Source organism: Molossus molossus, unplaced genomic scaffold, assembly GCF_014108415.1.
Source record: "Molossus molossus isolate mMolMol1 unplaced genomic scaffold, mMolMol1.p scaffold_m16_p_18, whole genome shotgun sequence".
NCBI lineage: Eukaryota > Metazoa > Chordata > Mammalia > Chiroptera > Molossidae > Molossus > Molossus molossus.
In genome coordinates this window covers 36755231-36776723 of record NW_023425353.1, presented here as the reverse complement: position 1 = coordinate 36776723, position 21493 = coordinate 36755231, and the positions used below count along the sequence as shown (strand labels likewise).

The window sequence follows — 21493 nt, the reverse complement described above, 5'->3', positions numbered from 1 at the left end:
CTACTTTAAAACTGCACATTTTGTTAAACACTATTCTCTACTTATTCACCAGAGACCTCTTCAAATTCTTTGGCCTAAAGAAGACTGTGACAGGTCAAGTTCATTTTTCTGCTCTTAGTTAAAGCCTAATCAAACTAGACTGAAAGAGGCAGTAGAGGGAGAGTACTAGGCTAAGTCTGAAGACTTGGTTTTAATCCTGTCCCTTTGGGTGACCTTGGCCAAGCCAAACCTATCTGAGCCTTAGATCCTCCCTCTGTAAAATGGGAATAATAATCACAGCTTTACTCACCACAAACGTATTCATAAAAAATAAAGGATACATAGCATACATATGAAAATACTTTATAAACTTTTTATAAAGTATAGAAATGTAAGGTATTATTGTAGAATTTATCCTTTTTATATTATTAAATAATTCAAATCCATGAACTGAATAAATAGTGGTTAATATTGACTGTTTTGTATGTGACCTTCTGGTTTACAAGTTCCAATGTCTTACAAAGCTTGGTCATATCCAAAAGAGCAAACTCTCACTCTCTAAAACCTCTGATAAAGAGATACTTCTCTGATTGAAGAGATGTCTAAAAACCATCATGATATCATAAGAACACAAATGTATCATGCTTGTTTTGAGTCTCTCTGAAAATACGCATTACTTGGTACCACCTTCTCTTGCTAAGTTTCAACCCACCTGTCCTTGTCTAATAAAGTACTGAGTCTATCAAATGTGGTGACTTCTACAGCCCTTGGAGCCTCAGAACGGCAAGGCATGCACTGGGAGACCTGCAGCGTTCGCCTTTGGTGCCAGACTGAGGTACTCCTCTCCGATAGCTGTTGAAATGATAGAGAGGGCGGTCAGGAGGAAATAGGCCCTCGTTTCTAATTCTGTAACTCATTAAAGCTGTGTTTAAATTGCAATACATTCATTCACAGAAGCATCAAACAATTAAAGGTGAGAAGGGAAATTACCTAGAAGTTAACAAATTTGTGTAGGTATCTAACAAAGTTCACTTAGACATATCTGACAATTTTACTCTCATGTCAGTGGCCTGCGAGGAAAAAGATCATCTCACTTTTAATATTTTATATTAGTAGGTAAGGGTTTGAAGCCTCACTTGAGGTGGGGAGCTGGACCTGTCCCTAATTAAAGCTGAACTTTATGTACACTATATCTTGATAAAGGAGTAAAATCTTCTTTCTGCTTGGCCAGGAGAACAAGAAAATATGCTCCTCAGGCCCAAGATGGGGCAAAGTTTGGAGGCAGGAGGCCTTCTGAGACTGGTTCTCCAGCTTTATCATGTGTATCACCTTGGCCAAGTCACTTTACTTCTAACAAACACAGTCCGATCAGAGATGTCTGAAATACTTGCCAACATTCTCTAATTCTGTGATATGTAACTCAGAGTGTTGGTATTCTTCTCACCACTGCTCTGAGTGTCCTGGAATTATGCAAAATTAATATGACTTATTGGGTGGAGAACACTTAATTCTGATGGAGGCAGAAATTTCCCAGAACAGATGGACAGAGGCCCAATGCAACTTGCTTTAGGAGGTTTTTGTCTTTCCTCGCATTTCATGTTTATTGTTAAAACAGCATATCTTTCTAAATTGGAAATCTGGCCATGATAGAGATGCTGTCAATTCACTGAAAACTCAAGTTGTGGGTGGTTGTGACTCCTTTCATGCTGGTTCCATTTTATGCTGCTGAGAAGTCAGTTCTTGGCCATCTATGAACCTGCCATTTGCATTTATAACAAGAGTGATGACAGTGCGGGGAGTTGATGCGTGAAGCTGGCACCCGAGTGGCTAAGAAGGTCTTGGAAGCTTGAGTTGTTGTATCCTAGACCAGCTATTGTGTAGATGGCAATATTGTAGCCCAGGTTTCCAGTTCAGTCCTTGTTTCCAGATGAAATTTCTCTCATCATGTGAAAATATACAGGTCTGTGTTTCTTAACCCTCTCATAACCCATGTTCCTCTTGATTAACCTCAGAGTCAGTCATTCTCTTTCCTCCTCCCACTCTTGTACACACACACACACACACACACACACGATACTGCTGGCCAAGTTGATAAACCCGTGATACAAATGGAAAGAATACTAGATTCATTTCAAAGAAAACTCAGTTATAGCTTTGGATCAACCACTTATTAGCTCTGTGACCTTCGATAATTTATCAAACCCCTCTACAAAACGAGGCATTTAGCTGGAGACCCTCCATAAGATCCACAAAATTATACTTTATCAGAAGAGTAAGGCCTGAGACATAAACACAGGGCAGGCCCCAGGCATGCTGGTGAAACGGGGCGGGCTGTGTGTTCCTGCGACTCCCTCCTCCCTTTCTGCACACATCGTTCCCTTCCTTCCACTCCCCCAGCATCTGGCACGGTCCCTGCCTGCTGCCTCCTGCGCGCTGGCCCCTCTCAGCAATAGGTTAGTAGGTCATGCCAGTTCCTCAGCCATCTCTCCCACTTGGCGTGTTCATGTGCCAGCCATCCTTCAGCACTCAGGTTGATGCCTTGTCCGTGAGCCGTATCGATCCCTCACCTGGTGTTCCTCTCTCCTGCCTGCTAATGCCATACTGCATATCTCGTTTTTAAAGTAATGGTATTTATTCCTGCTTTGTAGATACAAATATTGTTTCTTCTACTGGATGGTAGTCCCTTGAGGGCAGGTTTTTTATTCCAATTCCTGGTATATCTGTTGAATAAATGAATTAATGAATGAACTAATGAGGGAGGATGTTAGAGTGAATAAGTGAATTAAGTTGTCACTGTATCCCCACTTGGTCCTATGCTGTTTAGTAGGAGACCCTCAATATATGTTGATAAATGAATAATTCTGATTTTTCCATCATTCCCTGAGGCCCTTTCTAGATCGTTTCTGATTAATTAATGAAGAGGTTTTTAATATCTGATGCTGCTCAGAAAGGAATTTCTGTTTTAATAGCAGGGTCAGAGGTGTGACTGTTGAATAGTTTACATTTCAGATAATGGACTGGAAGAGGTTTATGAGATGTGTGGGCACATGTAGTCAGGGGCAGGAGGTGGTTACATCTACTGTGCAGGTGACTGACTTTCAACCTCTGTATTTGTATGTATTACACTTTTAATTTACTATGCAAAACAAAAATTCTCCACGGAACACTTAATTGCAGCAAAGCTAACAGCTGCTGTTTTGTTCCCTTGTAATTATTCTTTCTTTTTTTCTTGAGAATTGACATTTTTCAAAATGCGGCAAACATTGTAATTTATACATGAGAAAAGGAAGTGTTCAAAAGTGCATGCATTTCAAGTTATTGCAGGTTATTTGTGAGAGAATTTCTGTAGGTAAAACATGTTTAAATTTAACCAACAGTAGCATGTGAGTGTGTTTAAAATCATGACAGAAATCTTCTCTCTGGTCACATTGCCCATGACAAATAACTATGACGTCATATGTTTCAGGCAAGATGTCAGTATAGCATAAATCCCATGCCATTTTGGTTTTCTTCTGGAGATTAAAGCTGTTTTTCTTGGGATAAATGCAACAGCAAAACACAAACCAGTTGATCAAAAAAAAAAAAAAAAGCAACTTTGCCATAACTCCAACGATTTTCAGGACGTCGACCAACAGTAGTTTTGCCATTTCCAGTTCCTTTAAGAATTATATTTCTGCACTGTTGCCTTAAGTATGTCTGTCAAGCGTGTTCTCTGTTAAGCCTGTGAACTGACTGCAGCCTGGTTGAGAGAATGTAGCTGGTTGATCCATTTGTCAGTGCAGTAATCGGGCACCACCCCTATTCTGATCCAGTGCAAGGAGCTGGCTGACTTGACCAGTCTGACTGTGAATAATGTCATCCAGTATGCACTGCCCCAGCAAGGTGTCCGCATCAGCTCCATTTGTGCTCACCTCCTTAGAAATCAAAGGAATATGTATTCTTGTGTGAGGCTTAATTAATTTTATGAACACTGTGTTCTGATGTTTTGCAAAAGCTCTTCAATGTGTTCCCCTATGAAAGGGTCATCTATGATGTTGCTGTGATTTGTTTTCAGAATCGTTTCTTCTTTTAATAAACTGGGCTCTATCTATGGACAACATAAAGTTACAACCACAGGCACACCATTTATAGATGATACAAAATTACCAGTAAACACAATGAGTTTTCTAAACTAATGACTTTCTTGTTTCTGTAAAAATGAGACATGCTTGTTATAAAATAGTTATAAAGAAAACTATGAGGAGCCCTAGCTGGTTTGGCTCAGCTGTTAGAACTAGAACGTTGGCCCGCGGACCACAGAGTCATGGGTTTGATTCTGATGTCATTATTCTGATAGGCATTTACTAAATTCATCATTGTGAGAATTTCTGGATTATTTTTTGTACAGATTGGCCTCCTGTAAGTCAAATGGATTTATTCCTGACTTCATTAACATATTTGCTAAAACCAAATATTTTAAGAACATGGTTTGTCTCAGACTTCTTGATTCATCATAATTCTTGAAGGCTTCAAAAAAATCAGTGCGTGCCTTTTCAAATTCACCTTCTCTCAAGTGCATGTTACCACCACATTCTCTTGTGACTCCCGTGATCAGTGGATGAGGGATGGCAGACTTGATGTGAAGGGACTGTTCATAGAGTGCTTTACATTTTTTGTTATTTTTCTGTGCCATGTACATTTGAATTTCCAAAGCATATATTTCTAATAACCATGTACCCTTTTTCAGGTCATCTTCCGCATCATCAATCTGGCAGGACTGATATAGCTGGCATAAAAATATTTCAAGCTTTCCATATTCCTCCCATTCTGAATGCAATCTTCCAAGCTTTGTGTTGGTCTTAAACACAGTCTATCATTCTTTTTTTTTTTTTAACTTTTTTTCTTTATTGATTTTTTTTTGAAAGAGAGAGAGAGAGAGGAGAGAGAGAGAGAGAGAGAGAGAGAGAGAGAGAGATAGAAACATCAATGAGAGAGAATATTGATTGGTCACCTCCTGCATGCCCCCCACTAGGGATTTGGCCCACAACCTGGGCATATGCCCTGATTGGGAATCAAACCGGTGACCTCCTGGTGCATGGGTCGATGCTCAACTACTGAGCCACACTGGCCAGGCCACAGTCCATCATTCATAACATCTTTTAAAGCTTCCAGTGTTGTTTCATAGATTTCCTGCAGTAAATCCATCTGTTTAGAAGTGTAGATATAATCAAGAGTAGAATTAATAGGTTTTTCAGAATAATTTCTTGTGACTGCACTTCAAATATAGGTCAGTAGTTGTTTATATCTATTCATTATTTCCAGAAAGTTCGTCAGCTTGAAGTTAATCTTAATCATTTGTTTCAGTGCTTTAAATCCCCATTCTCCCTTTCCCCCTTCAAGTTCCAAAACCTTCTGGAAACTACTTGATGCTGCCTTTGGTCATCTTCCTTTAACGCTTTGGGATTACAGTACTGGTTTTCCAAATCCACATTGGCTCAGAGGTACTGTCTTCAGAGTATTCCAGGTCATCGGCCTGCTCATTGTCACACATGAAATCATCCTCCATGTCAGACATCTTGGCCGGGAGGCGGGGAAGGGGAGTATTCTTTCCATTCAACTGCAGTGTTTCTAGTTTCGCCGTCTTGGCTGTGGATCTGTAAGCTACACTGAGGAAAAAAGACTGCCTGAGGTTATCCCCAAGAAAGAAGACCTGGTTTTTGAACCTGTTCCACAGTGTCTTTCTGGAGCACGTGATGCAGTGCTTACTTCATTCGCTCATGAGGATGCAGCAGGTGGCATTTTTCAGTGCAGCTCGGTCTCTTAGAATGTGTCCACTAGTGAACAGCCTTTCTTAGCTCCTCAGACTCTATCTCAATGCCTCGCCTCGTCCAGACATACAGTTCTGATGGCTCTGCCTCACCCACCCATGCTCTGTCCTGTGACTATGTCGAAATAGGCAATAGTTGGCGAAGAGCCTTGCAAATTCTCAAGGCCTGCTTGTTTTGTGACCATTAGCTCTCTCATTTGATTCAGTCAGTGCAGTTTTCTGTGGATCGTATTTCTCAGATTCCAGAAGACCAAGTGTGTATAACTGGGTGTGCAGCAGAGCACCACGAGTGACCGACGCTGCGTAAACGACTAGTGACCAGAGAAAGGTTTGCAAACATGGCAGCTACAAAACCAGGGCAAAGTTCTACTTCCCTGAGCAGCTGGCCCCAAGAAGAAACATCTAGGTGTCTCCGTGGAGGAGGTGCCATTGGTCAGTGTTTGCACACAGATATCTTCCCCTTCCTTTCTCCATCAGCCCCTCTGCATGTTAGAAATATTGTATATAACTGGGGGGTAGAGGTGGGGGACTAAAGCTTGGTCATTCCAGACTGTTATTGAAGTTATGTAGAGACCGTGACCATGGATCATTGTGGGAGCAAGATACAGCCTTTGATCTGCCTCCAGAATGCAGTGTGTGTAGAAAAGCAATCACCCAAGGTTAATAGCTCTGCATCTGTGGTGTTTGGTATTTAACAAATCAATTTAAACGTCTTTTATTCAAACAAAAACCTTAACAGTGTTCTGTGGTTAATGTATTCCAACTACACTTGAGACTTAAGGAGTAGACAAAAGTAAAAGAAGTAGATTTCTCATGGGTTAGACCACTGTTGGTGAAAACATAGCCATTTTTTTTTATGTCTCAGTATCCTTCCTAGGGTGGTTCCAGAAAGCTTTCATTGTGGTTCTCTTTGTGCCTACAAGTACAGGCACAAAGGAGTTGGTAACAACCCAATCTAGGTGCTTTTACAAGCCTACGAGTTGATTTTCAGTTGCAGATTTTCTGCATATTTGTAACCCCCTGCCCACTCCTCAATCTATCAATTTTGAAAGAATTAGAAAAATAACACTGGTGGCCTTTTAAAGGATTAAATTAGAAATCAGTGTATGCTTAATAGAGTTTTGTTTACCTATAAAATGACATGCTAGCTTCATAAGAGCTAAATGAGCTAATAAATGGATATGGAGCCACTCTGTAAATTATAAAGAGCCTTATAAATGTATTATATTCTAATTAAAAAATGAAAATATATTTTCGTGTCCAGTTCTTATCACTTTCCCTGTCTATCTAGTAATCACATATGTATACAGGTGGCACTGAGGTTGCTTTGAAATTATCTATTGTTTTATTAATATCCAGTATATTTACTACTACCTGTTTTATTGCTATCTGAATGTTAGACTTCTGTGTAGAATTCATCTGTAGTTTGGCATCATTGAGGTTGTTAATCCAGAGAGACAGACGTGTAATTTACTGTTACTTTTCAGGATCGCACTATCAGTAAAGTGAGGTATGCCTCATCCTACCCATTGCTTGGATGGATGCTGCAGCTAACTCCCCCATGACTTTATAAAGAATAGCAGTGGGATGTCAAATGTAGGGGTATTTGCTTTAGGTTTCTTCAGTCTTCTGGTTTCATGTTGATTCAGTCTGTGGGAGACCAAGTAAATCAGGGACAGAGAAGGGCTGTTTGTGAGGATAGATTGAAAAAAAATGAGAATTCTTCAGCCTGAATAGATATTTACCAATAGGATATATGATCTAAATCAATAAGGTAGTGAAGAGTTAGGATTTGTTCAGTACCACCAAAAGAGTACTTTTTAAAACTTGTCCTAGACATTAGGACTTAGATTCCATTATCAAATCTGAAAGCTGGAAGTAATTTTTTCCTAATACTCTTCTGATTAGAGAAGTAATATGTTAATTGTAGAAAATCCAGAAAATGTAGTTGAGCACAGTAAAGAAAATAAAAAGCCTGTAACCCCACATCACAGACATTGTTGTTAATCATTACCATAATTAATCACCGTGAATAGCCTTTCAAGTTTTGTTTTATGTGGGTTTATATCTAGACATCTAAACCTAGTTGTTTGTATAACTTTTGACTTTCAAAATTGAAATACTGCTTTTATTACCTAAATTAAGAACATTTCTTCATTGTCATATGCACATATGTGAAATATCCATGATTTAGATGGACTATCATTTGTTCCCTATTTTTGGACATTTCAAGTTGTCTTCAGCGTTTGCTCTTAGAAGTAGTGGGCCTTGTATGTAAAACAATGGGTGAAAATTGCTAGTGATTTTATTATGGACAGTGCCTGAAAATGGAATAGCTGGGTCAAAGGTACATATCATCGTAAGGATTCTTAAAATATACTGCCAGACAGTCTTCCAGAAGAGTGCGTTAGGAGCTCCCATTGTCATACCATTGTCTTATTGGCCAGCCTAGCACTGTTGACTTTAGGCACTGACCCTCCAAACTGTGCTTCCCTCACTCTCTCAGCATTAGTAGGTCTCATCACTTCTTCACTGGTTTACATAAACAGCCTCTAGTCTTGACTCTCTCCAAAGCATTCTCCACATTTCTGAAGCAGGAATCTTAACCACATCCCTGCTCCTCTGTAGTCCCATGAACCCACATGTCCTAGCATGTATGCAGAGCTGCGAGGACTTGAGCAGTCCCAACCTCTCCAGCCTCATCTGGAGACATTTGCCCTCTTACATTCTGGACTTCAGTTCTCTAAAATGATGGTAGAAACCTTCTAATTTGAGGCATGATTTTTAAAATTTAAAGCATTGGTTGAAATAGCAAGACATAAAAATGATACATCTTAAAATTTTATTTTAATTTCAGACATATAACTGGACATTTTTCACTAGTTCTTTTAATGTAGGGCCAAGGCCTTTCCTTTGAATGTGGTTCCCTTTGTCAGAGTCCTTCATCATTTTTCTTCTGTGCCCACACCCACATCTGTCTGTAACTGTGTGCTCTTGGATGGGTGAGAGACTCATTTTTCTCATCTATAAAATGGAGAAAGCCATAACTTTTAAATGATCCATAAAAACCACTTAGCACTGGTTGGTACATAGTATGCCTTCAATATATGATCACAGTTGCTATTGCAATTATTGTGATACTAAATAATTCATAAAAGTGATCCTATAAATAGTATAATCACAGAAGGATTCATAAAAATGCTTTTATAAATAGTATCATCCCTGCTGCACACTCATTGCCAAGAATTCAAAGAGAAGTGGTAGGTGGGGAGCCGTTTGAATCTGGAGTCTACCATTTACCAGCTGTAATATTCTGGGCTGTTTTCTTAACAGCTCTTAGCCTTGATTTCTCTACCTATAAAATGGGGATGATGACAGTGCAAGATTCAGAGGGTTATTATGGGTATTAGATTATAGGATGCATATTAAATATAGCTCCTGGAAGATAATAACTGCTCAGTAAATGTTATCTGTGTTTGGAAGTTATAATTCACAGACTTGGTATGCAAAGTAGAGCTTTATTAGTCTGTAACTGAACTTTTCTCACCTCTTAAACCTCCATTTTCTCTGTTGGCAGAAAACAAAATGTTTCCAATTTGTGATCAATTCAAGGACGTCCAGACTTTTTCCTCGGTCTATAGTCTGAGTAAATACTCAGTTGATTTGGAATTCTTTTCTTCTGCCTTCTCCTGTCCTTCGCCTGTAGGGTGAGGTTTAGGGGAGTAGGTGATATTCGGACTCTGACAGTTTCACTCAGATGGAGGGTTCCTGGTCTGCTGAGTGCACAGCTGAAGTGATCATTCCGGCTCTGCCTCCTGGGCTCCAGATCCTGCAGATGCTGCTGGTTCCCTGGAGCCTGGTCCATCTGCTTCATCTCTGATACTTTGGGGGAGACTCTTGGTATTCCCAGAACATGTAAGGTGGCCTCCATGCACTTCTATGCTCACTTGTGCTGTTGTGGCTCTCCTGTCCTCTGGACCCCGCTGGATGCCCAGGTTCTTTCAGAGCTTCTCAGCTGACTGCAGATCAGGAGAGAAGAGCCCTGATTCCTTTTCAGAAACCCACACAGCATTCAACTCTTACTATTTTTTTAATAATTTTTTTCTTTATTGATTTTAGAGACGGAAGAAGGGAGAAGGAGAGAGAAATAGAAACATCGACGAGAGAGAACATCGACTGGCTGCCTCCTGCATGCCCCTCACTGGGGATTTGGCCCACAATCTGGGCATGTCCCTGACCGGGAATCAAACCGGCGACTTCTTGGTGCATGGGTTGACACTCAGCCACTGAGCCATACCAGCTGTGCTTAACTCATTCTTTGTGTTAGTTTTCCGTTGCTGCCATACAAATCACTGGACATTAGCAGCTCAAACACCACACATTTATTATCTCCAGTTCCACAGGTTAGAAGTCCAAGTTGGCTTGGCTGACTCCTGCCTGTTTCACAAGGCTGAAATCAAGGTGCACTTCAAGCTTACCAGGTTGTTGGCAGAATCCAGTTTCTTGTCTTTGTAGGCTTGAGATCTTCATTTTCTTGCTGGCTGTCATCCGGGGGAGGGAGTCTCAGCTTCTAGAGGCCACTCACATTTTTTGGCTCTTGGTTCCCCTCTTCCATCTTCAAAGTCTCCTCTGTCTCATCTTCCCTGCCTCCCCATTCCATGCATCTCTGTGACTCCTCTGCTTTTCAGGGTTCATGTGATTACATTAGGCCCACCCGGATCATCTCTCTCTCTCTTAAGATTGATGAATAAGTAACTGTAATTCCATCTGCAAAGACCCTTCACAGCAGGTTCTAGATCAGTGATTGTTTGAATAGCCAGGGAACACGAAACTGGGGAGGTGGGGGAGTTGTAACATCTTTAGAATTCTGGCTGTAACATGCTTACCCCAAATCTCCCTTGACTTTCTCTCCTCTACAGGTGGAGGGATACATTTGGTAGGTATGTGTTCCTCAAAACCATTGATTATCCTAAGACCTCGGGTTTTGATACCCAAGAACTATTAAAAAGTACCAAACTAAATTCTCTACCACGGGCCCCAAGATGCTCTGGACATCTACACCTGAAATCAACCTTTCCCCCATGACATCATGTGTACCCCATGGACAGTGTGTTCAGAAAGCCCTCCCTGTCTCTGTGGATGGGTGTTAAAGGGTAAAGGACTTTATAAAGGCATGGCAGTTTCATTAGTTAAACAATTATTGACTGTCCTGCAGACAGTGTCATGGGAACTTCTGACCTCAAGGAATTTATAACCCAGTAGGGTGAATTTCACTTAAATACTTACAGTAAATGCACAATGTGAGAAGACTGTGTAGGAGTACATACAGTGCTGTCAGAACCCAGAGGAGGAGGCTGGGACCTCCAATTGAGAGAGGTGTTTTAAAAAACCAATGGCATGCAGCAGTCCTTGGAGAAAGGTGGTGGTTGAGAAATAATTTTACATATTTGCAATCTACAATACTTTTTTGTACTGGATTTCTTTAGTACCCATAGTTATTTTTTTGCAGCAGGGATTATAGCATTTGTGTTACAGATATGGAGGCTAAGGCCGAGAGACTTCCTCTACGCAGATTCTAGTCTTTGACTGAAAATGAACCCAGTTTTTCCAACTCTAGACTGTGTGCTTTTTAATGCTACTACGTTAAGACACACAGAAGGAGGAGGGGCAGACCATATGGAGAGAACTGCATAAACAAGGGCAGTGAGGTGGGCTAGTACAGTGTGCACAGTAGCTGGCCTCCAGTGCCGTCCTGTGATCCCCACTGGTACCTGCACCTTTGTGTAGTCCCCTCCCCAGCTGGATAGGGCAGGCAGGTGTAACCAACATGATAGTGCGGAAATAATGACGTATGATTCTGAGCTGAGGTCAAAACAGACACTGTGGCTTGCCGTCGGCATTCCTGTGTCTTGCTCTGAGGGGAAGCAGCTGCCGTATCCTAAGAGACGAGCTGTTCTTTGGGGCGGCCCATATGGCAAGGCCACACGAAAGCTGTCTTGGCAGCAGATCCTGCGGTCCCAGTCAAGCCTTCAGGTGGCCGCAGCCTTGGACGTCATGACTGCAACCCCAAGGGAGTCTTTGAGCAAGGATCATCCAGTTACGCTGCTCTCAGATTCCTGACCCACAGAAACTGTTTATGGTTGTTTTAAGCTGCTGAAGTTTAGGCGAACTTGTTCCTCAGTAATGGGTAGCTAATACAGCATGGGTTTTAGAAGAGTAGGTAATCTGATTTAAGTTGTGTTGAACAGATTATCAAAAAATTGCCCTGGAGTCTAAGCACCTAATTTTTTATTCTGTAAGCATGAGGGAGACACTGAAGGGCTTTAAACAGCAGAGTGCTTGGAAAAATAAACTATTATTGGAGAGTCTCTTGCATGTGGAATATTTACAAATTAACTGAATACCATGCCATTTGGACCTGCGAAGCAGTCTCTAAGGGATTAAGTACCCTCCAAATACATCCGTCTCATCTTATTTTGAGTGTGAAAAATCTTAAGATCTGTGTCTGACTCTTTTGCCATCCTAGGAATTATACTTTATTTTTATGTTTCTAATTAGTAGGGTGTACCATACTCCAGCATCTCTACTAGGCTAGCATGAACTCCTGAAAGACAAAAGGGCTCGTCCGAAGGGTGCGCCGGAGGCCCCTCTGTGGATTGCCAGCAGGGCAGCTGCAGGTGGTGTGGCCGCATGTGGTAGTCAGATTCCAGCCACACACAGGCACAGGGAAAAGTGTGTGGTGGGAAAACGCTGCCCTGAAGCCTCTTTCTCTGGCCTTCTGGTGGAGTCCAATTATAAAAGGGATTTAATTGCCAGCAAAACCTTGACATCAACTCAAAGCAACCGGGAAAGAGCGATTGCTTGTGACTGACCAGCATGCTTAGGAAGGAGCAGGCAAGCGTGCTGCGCCTGAGACCGGAGGGGCTTGGAAGCCCTCCACCTGGACTCAGTGAGCAGCCACGGCCTCTACACTGCAGCCTCGTCGCAGAGGGTATTGTGGGGTGAATGCTCTCCTTTTAAGTGACGTGAAGTCCTGGTTTAGAAGATGTGGCCTAAAGTGACCCCACACCTTAGGACTTCCTGAACATTGTAAGGGCTAATAGATCCCCATGGAGAACTTGTCTCTGAAGATCACCTTTCTATTACCATGGGTGCAGTTGGTCGTGTAGGCGACTTCAGAAACTTCATCCATGGTTGGTTCTGCTTGAAGCTCAGAGGCCAAAGGACACAGTGGAAAGGCCGGCAGACTGCAGAGCTCGGAGATGAAAGTACTAGGTCTCCCTGCCCTACTGACTAGTGTGATCGTGGGCCAATGTTGGATCCCCCTGCGTCTCAATTTCCTTGCCCATAAAATGAGGGAGGGTTGCATTAGAGTGATTCCCAAGGTTCCTCCTAACTACAGCATTCCATGACTTGTGATTCCTTTTATGGAATCTCTCCATCAAAATTGAGTCACCATGTATCTCTGGGGAGCGTGTAGAGTAATAAGCTGACTCTATTTCTAAAGGGAATATGACAAATATTATAACCAAAAATGTTGCCTGGAAACTTTATAACTGTTATTAGACAGAGTGCATATCCATTTGCTTAGTTTTCTGTGTAACGTGAGTATTCCTTTGTAATTATAAGAATTATTTAATTTCTGAAACTCATAAAGGTTATGGTGGGAAGAATTAGAAAAGCTGCCAACCATTGCATACATTAATAATGCATGAGTAAGCAAGTGAGTCTGTGCCATAGATATCATTCAGCATGTTTTATATTCTGTTTAATAATTGCAATTTTAATCAAGTATTATAATGTACAGCATCTTGTCAATACCTTGCAGGAGGTGCAGCGTCCTGCCTGCTAATCAAACTGATCTTAGTTTTGGTACAACATTAGTATTTAATAGGGTGCTTGGGAATTGCTATGTCTAGTATAGATTTTCTTTTTAGGATTGGTAAGTGGAGGCAGGGACCCTTACAAACTATAGAAATGATCCCTGAAAGTATAGTCTTCAGGGACCCTTACAGAATCGTACAGGATAACTGAAACCCACTAATTAACCACAAATCCTGTTTTAGTTTCCACTGTGATTGCAACTCTTCTTCACCAAGCCTAACTATTTTGCCTACTTTTTTTCTCCTTTTTCTGTTCATTCATTCCTTAGAGGATTGATGAAAATGCAATCAGATGAGCAAGGAGAGAAAAGAAAAGGAAAAAAATTAAGGGGCCTAGATGTTGTATGCGCTACATAAAATCAAACTCCGGTGATTCTGGAGATGATTTGAGTGTAGGGAGGGAGGTGGTCACCAAGTACAGCAGCTCACCCAGTGGAGCGTGCGGCCACAACACTAAGCAGACAATGACGAGTGGAAATAAGTAGTGGGTGCTGGCCATGTGAAAGGAAGGTTTCTACATCAGTCCTTCCAATGTGGACCCTATTTACACCCTCCAACAGGTCATCTTCTTTCTTTTCTATGGGCCTTTCATTCTAAGAGGATTACATCCTCCATTGCTTTCTGTCCATACACTCTCAAATGCCATTTCATCAGCGTGTTTGTGACATTTTGGGTCCGATCGGGACTTGACCTCTAATGGTCAGAGGAAGAGGCGCTAGGCGCGAGGCATGCATCGCTGGGTGATCAGCACACTGCTCTCACATAGCCAGAGGGTGATGTGTATTCCTTGCTTAGTTACAGTCAGGGGCAGAGGGATGCTGGGATTCCATCAGACCATTTCAAAACTGACTTGAACCAGATGCACATTCTTGAACCTACTGAAGCAAGATTCTGTCTCCTAAGGCTGCGGTTCCTAAACTTCAGTGTGCGTCAGAATCTTCTGGCGGGTTTGTTAAAATCCAGTTGTTGTGCCCCACTCTCAGACTCTTTGATTCAGTAAGTATGAGATAAAGCCCAATAACTTGCATTTCTTTTTTTTTTTTAATGAATTTTTATTTATTTTTTTGTTACAGATATTTTACCTTTTTACCCCATTGGCACCCCCCACCCCACCCCCCCTCCACCCTGTCCCCGGCTTAGTTGTCCATGTCCATTGGTCATGCATACATGCATATAAGTTCTGAGGTTTATCTCTTCCCACCCCCCCACCCCTCATCCCCTCTTCTAACAAGATGCCAGGCAATGTGGATGCCGCTGGTCCAGGCACAGCATTTTGAGAACCACTGCCCTAAGGGTTCTCCCACCCCGGAGCAATTTAAAGTCAGGCAAAGTCCCTCTGGGTCTCAGTGCTGTCACTCCTTTGAGTCAGCTTGGCTCTGACCCACTTCCCCTTGGGGCTGGGGGTCATGGATGTGTGTTCATATCCTCTCTTATAGACCCGTAGTGTGCCAGACCACTGAGACTGTGTCTGAACTCTGGGATGCCCTGAGTATCTGCACAAAGTCTAAATCCAGAGATTTAGAGCAGAATTTGTGATCTCCTATGACCTGAGGGACACTGTCATTTAATCTTGAAAATAACACTTTTAGGTAGGGGGGATTCTTACTTTATCTATGAGGAATTAAAACTCAGGGTTTAAATTACATGCTCAGGAAGTAAATGGCAGACAGATATTTCAACCCAAGACTCTGGCTTCAGATCCTGATTTTCCTTCACCTACATCTCTTTCTCCCAGGTTCCATTTTGAGGGTGGTCATCACCCTTTGTCCTCGTTTTTATGTGGCCTAGATTATAAAGACTCTATTTAATTAGGGTTTGAATTATGATTTACATATACATTTGTGTGGATTCATTTATATATGAATATATACACACACACAAATGTTCCTTTGTTTTATTTTTATTTTGCATGTATTTTTATCATACTATATAATGTGCATCTTTGTAAGCTACCCTAAAGCAGTTTAAGAACAAAGCAAGGAGTGCATAATACCCTCAGGTGTAGTGAACATGTGCACACATTAGTCACCCCCACACGAGCTGGCCTTTCCTCCGCACCTCACATTAAGTCTAAGAAAACATGTCTCTTTGGTAGCCATAGACTTATACTAGGTTTCAGCCATGCCCTTAATGCCATTAGTAAATGGAGTTGAAACTGCCTTTGCTGCCCTGTCCTCCTCCCATTCTCCCCAGTACCTCTCCATAAAGGAGATTAGGGCACCATTGAGTTCTGGTGAGAGACAGCTAGCAGGTCTGCATTGACATATTCATTCTGTTAGAAAATAAGGACAGCCGAGGGCTTTGACAGTATGTCTGTGCTAAGCTTTTATATACTTTGTCCACATTGATAACAATGTAGTGGGCTTTTTTTCTCCCCCTTCCCCTTTCCTAAGGAAAACAGCTCTTTTCCACGGGGAAAAAAACAAAAATGCTAGCATCTGCTGTTGAAGTCTGTAGTGAAATGAGCTGGGTTGCAGAAGGAATGGTGATAAGGGGGATTGTTGTAGGTACCCCCAGGAACAAAATGACTCTGGAGTTATGTGCACATATGTGCATACCCTTTGGTTCAGCTGTGTGTTTTCTGAGGTCACCTCGTGTTTCTCATGGATAAAGTTGCTCATAAGCAAATATAAAGTTTGTACTATGTTCAGATTGTTTCCTAATATATTAATTGCATTGAAACAAATGTGTCTTTTTGAAACACACACTGTAATATCACCAAGTTTACAAGTCAGTTCTCAGGGGGATTCCACCCTTCCCTTGCTTTTATTTTTATTATTATTTATTAAAATTTTTTCTTTATTGACTTTTAGAGAGAGAGGAAGAGAGGGAAAGAGAAATAGAAACATTGACGAGAGAGAACATCAATTGGCCGCCTCCTACATGCCCTCCACTGGGATCAGGCCCACAACCTGGGCATGTGCCCTGACTGGGAATCGAACCTGCGGGCTCTTGGTGCATGGTTCGACACTCAACCACTGAGCCGCACCAGGTGGGCTTCCTTTATTTTTATTTATACGTGATTACCATCTGTGAGATGGGGGGCAGATGAGGATGGCTCTTCTTTTTTTTTTTAATCCTTGCCAGAAGATATGTGTATTTATTTTAGAGAGAGAGAAAGAGACAGAGAGACAGAGGCAGAAAGCATCAATGTGAGAAACACTGATCAGTTGCCTCCCGTACATGCCTGACCGGGGATCGAACCTGCAACCGCTTGGTATACAGGAATGACACTCCAACCAACTGAGCCACACTGGCCAGGGTGAGGATGATTCTTTTGTATATATTTATTTCCTATATTTTATAATATTTCAGATAATATTTAAAAACATAAAGTAATGAGTAAAATCCCCCTCCCAACCCCACAAAATAAATGTTAATTTTTATTTTATTTTTTTAGTTAAGGCCACATAAAAAATTACCATGTATCAAAATGGCCTTGTCAAGATGACATGTTCTCACCCCATCGCACCCCACCCCTACTTTTGAGCAGAGCCAAGTAGGACTGAGTCACCAATGACTGGATGTTGCTTGTTTTCTCCCTAATTATTTTCCTTGACTGACAGCCCTAGAAGGTACCTGTTGGAGTAGCTCTGTGATGTTTGGTGAAGCAAAATACTCATTTGTTGTGGATCTCAGGGAAGTTGCCAGGGTTTCATTAGTTGATTTCAGGATATGGCTGTGTATACTCACTTCTCAACAATCCTGCATGCAGAATATTTGTGGTGGTTAATTTTGGGGTTCTCTGGGTATTTTACCCTTTTTAGGTCCACCTTGGGAAAGAGGAGAAACGCTACCTGGAGAAAGAAGTAGCTCCACCTCTTTGAGCCTACATTTGCAGGCGAGCCATGGCTGGGAAAAGCATAGGCAAAAGGATGTCCTTGGAGGAGCACCTGGCTATTTTCTACAGGTTGAATCCGTCTTCCAGTTAGACATGGCAGCTGGATTCTCATGTGTGCATTTGAATTACAGAGAGATGGACATTGCATCACTAATTGCTTGGATAGGTAGTATGCATATAAACATGTACAATTTTTAAAAAATCTAGATAAAGGAATAAACTATAAGACCCTCAGATTTAGGGCTGGAAGGAAATATGGAGAGAGAGGGTATATTGTTCATGCCTCATCTTATAATAAGTATGGACTCAAGCCTATAGAAGCAGCACTAACAGGAGACCCTGGCTAGTTCTAACAGAACCAGAATGTGAATACTAGGGCTCCAGGCTGTTCTCTTCATACCGCAGTATTGATTTTTGTAATTCAGTGAGTTCTGACCACTTGAGAATCCAGGCAGCCTTCATTTTGTTGCTGTTGCTCCCTGAACCCTGGTGTTTGTCTCACCTGCTTGATTTAATTCCCCTGCCTGCCACTTCTGTTGTTTTATTTCTAAAGCTGAAAAAAGTGAGAGTGATTTGTATAAAGGCCGTGGTTGCCCCTAGCTACTTTATTTCTTTAGTAGACATCCATTTTTACTTCCATGGATAGAAACATGAATGAGAATAACCCTGGTATAAGGAAGACGAAAGTGCTGGCCTAGCTCATATGGAAACCCATTTCCCAGCAGTTTCATTTTCCGTCAGTGTAGTCCTCAGATATATTACTGCAGATGTGAGGACCTGGGGAAAACACCCCAGAAAATGTTAGGAAATCGGTGAAAAACTCCTCAAGGTATTTTTAAAAACCAAACTGGAAAAAAAATGTGTTATGAAAAATCTTTAGAGTGAAATACAGTATTTACGATATAAAGTGTTCACATGCTGTTATGTGGCCTTTCACCCTTCAAAATGGTTTCTAAAAACCATGTAATTAGAAGGTGTTAATGTAAGATAATATTTACAATGTCAATTTAGTAATCTCCATACCCCAAAGACAAGTGAAGTAATAATAATAATAATAATAATAATAATAATAATAACAGCAGCAGCAGCAGCTGCTGCTACTGCAACTAACACTCACTGAGCATTTACTAGGTACCTGGCACTATTCTGCATGGCTAATAGGGAATCATTCATTTAATCCTCAGTACAACCCCATAAGGAAAATGACATTCTTATTACTTTATTTAATGGGAGGAAACTGAGGTTCAAAGAGGTGGTGGCTTTGCTGCCTAATACCACCCAGTTAAAAGCTGAGCTGGGATGCAAACCGGGCGCTGACTGTTTTCAAGTTTACTCTCCTGGTAGAAATGAAGGGAGAAGCTACACACACCTGACTTGGTTGTGCCTCTCTCATCAGGCAACCCCTCCAAGCAGTTTTGTTATCCATTAAAGGGGATAAAAATAATACATGATTTCCTTTTCTCACAGATTTGTTGTAATAATCTAAGAGGGAAGTAGTGTTTAATGAACATCTACTATGAGCCAGGGACCATAGCAGGTATATCACACATCGCATCACTAGTTTTGCGCCCCCGCTCTTGTTATTGTGTAATTCTCAAATTCACTGTTGGCACAGAGTCACTGCCATTTTCAGAAGATGGGTTAACTGCCATCTGTTCTCATGTGTGGGTTTTTCTTATTGTCTGTTGCTTGTCTTGTTCAACTGATTTCACAGGGGGGCGGGAGCTTGTTTTTAAAGCAAAACATGTTTCCAGAAAGTGTGGGCGAAGGGTTTGTGAAAAGGTAGTATACGGGGAGGAAACTCAAAAGACCATCAACATTGGAAAAGATACTCCAAGTCACTAGTAATAAGAGAAATGCAAAGTAAATCAATAATGATATATTATGTATAGAATTTTAGAGAACTCAGTTATGCTAAGTGCTTTTGGGTCTGTGGGGACCTTGCATTGCAAATAGGAACATAGACCTACCAATTTTGGAGCACCATTTGCCACACTCGTTCAAATTAGGGTCACTCATACCTCCATGACACAGCAGTTACACCCTTGGAGGTGTGTGAAATATCTTTGTTTTATTTATATATATATATTTGTGAAATATATTTGTTATATAGATATATATGTTTTATATATATCTATACACACACATATACACACACACGCACATATATACACAGAAACAGGTGTGTGTGTGTATGCATATATAAAACACACCATAATAAGACATAAGTGGACATTCACACAGGATTATTCTGGTGATAAGAGGGAGTTGGAGGTCACTCGGGTGTCCTTCACTATGAAAGTGGTTCATATTTGGTGAATGAGTATAAAGGAGTATTGTGCCAATATTAGAAGCAATTGATTAGATGAACATTTATTAACACAGATGGATCTTAAGGATGTAGTGCCAAGTGAAAAAAGTAAGAAAAACAAGATTAAGCACAGTACCATTTCCCCAAATAAAAACACATGCACATAAAATGATACTCATTTTGTAAGAGCACACAAAAGAGAAACCTGTCAAGCCCATCAGAATGTTTATATGGGGGTTAGATGAGGGGGAGAAGTGAGGATACAAAGGGAAATAGTAAAGCAAGGGAGAATCTCTCAAGCATATTGATAATAATGTGCCATAAACTAAGGATAACTCAAGCCCTTGCAAAGGGGGGGGGGGGGAATTAGAAACTCTAAGTCAGAACAATACAGAGAAAAGAAAATTATCCACAATTCTGTTTACAATGAGTGTTAAAACTTCAGTGTGCATTCTTCTAGGATAAATAAATGGGGTGAGTCTGCATGTACTCTATTTGTGCCCTAGCTTTGCAAATGCACTAAGTTATCTCTAAGATGCCTTCCAATCCTATGACACTCCCCTCAGGGTGAATGCCATATCATTAAATTCAGTCAGATTTTAACATGATTTGCCCAGCCGGTGTGGCTCAGTGGTGGAGCATCGATCCCTGCACCAAGAGTTCACCAGTTGGATTCCCGGCCAGGGTACATGCCCAGGTTGTGGGTCCAATCCCCAGTGGGGGGCATGCAGGAGGTGGCCAATCGATGTTCTCTCTCATTGATGTTTCTATCTCCTCTACCTTCCTCTCTCTCTAAAAAAAAATTAATAAAAAATAATAAATAAATAAAATTTTAACATGATTGGGGTTCAGCATAACCCAAAACGTTTGCTGAGCACTCTTAGTGTCAACCAGGCATCACTAGTGCGTTCAAAGGAAAATATAACTGTATTTGATTTATTTGCATTTAATTCAGATAGTACTCATTTTGTCTGCAATGGTGGAGATTGTTTCAGTGTCTTCCAGGCCACTTCACAGGCTGGTAGTTTACTCTAAGAATAGATCACAGCATTGAGCGTTGGTCCCAAATGGAACAAGTGAGGTTGGAACTTAGTCTCTTGTACCAGGGAACCATCCCATGTGAGTGACCAAATGGCTTTTAATAGGCTAGAGCTGAGCAATTTCTGATGACTGTTCCAAAACATGAAAATCGGTAGAGTTCTGAACGTTTATCCCTTGTTCTGTATCTGGACTATGAACAACCTTTAATAAAGCGTGCAATCCTTTCTGCCAGAGACAGAAGCAGAAGTTCCCGATGGAAGACAGCAAGTCTATCTAGGTCTATTACAAAAGCCAAACCTCCCAAGGGAGACTCAGGTCTCAAATCATTGCACTTGGAGCTGAAAATGACAGCCTGCCATTGGCTGTTGTTGCCATGGTAATCATTGCTGACCTTGAAGGTCCTCCCTAATGATACTCTCAACAGGTTCACTTGTACTGCATAGGCTGTGTGTGGGTAGGGGTGTGTCTAGGTGTATTTGTTTGCTTGGGGCTGGCTAAGTTGTCATGTTTTACTCTGAATCCAAAGTCGGAGGTGCCAATGCCTTTCACATAATACATGCTAAGTGAAGATTGGTGGTGTTGGGTTGGGTGCCCTGAGTTTGGAAAAAATCAAAGGTATGAGGAATTTCACA

The 21493-nt window shown here is 41.3% G+C and overlaps 1 protein-coding gene and 1 pseudogene across 2 annotated transcripts in view; one reads left to right on the top strand and one right to left on the bottom strand.

The window, feature by feature from the left end:
- Positions 1–21493, top strand: part of TMEM108 (transmembrane protein 108) — a 288400-nt gene that overhangs the window by 58100 nt on the left and 208807 nt on the right. The gene's annotated exons all lie outside the window — the stretch shown is intronic.
- LOC118633170 lies at positions 3695–5533 on the bottom strand (annotated as a pseudogene).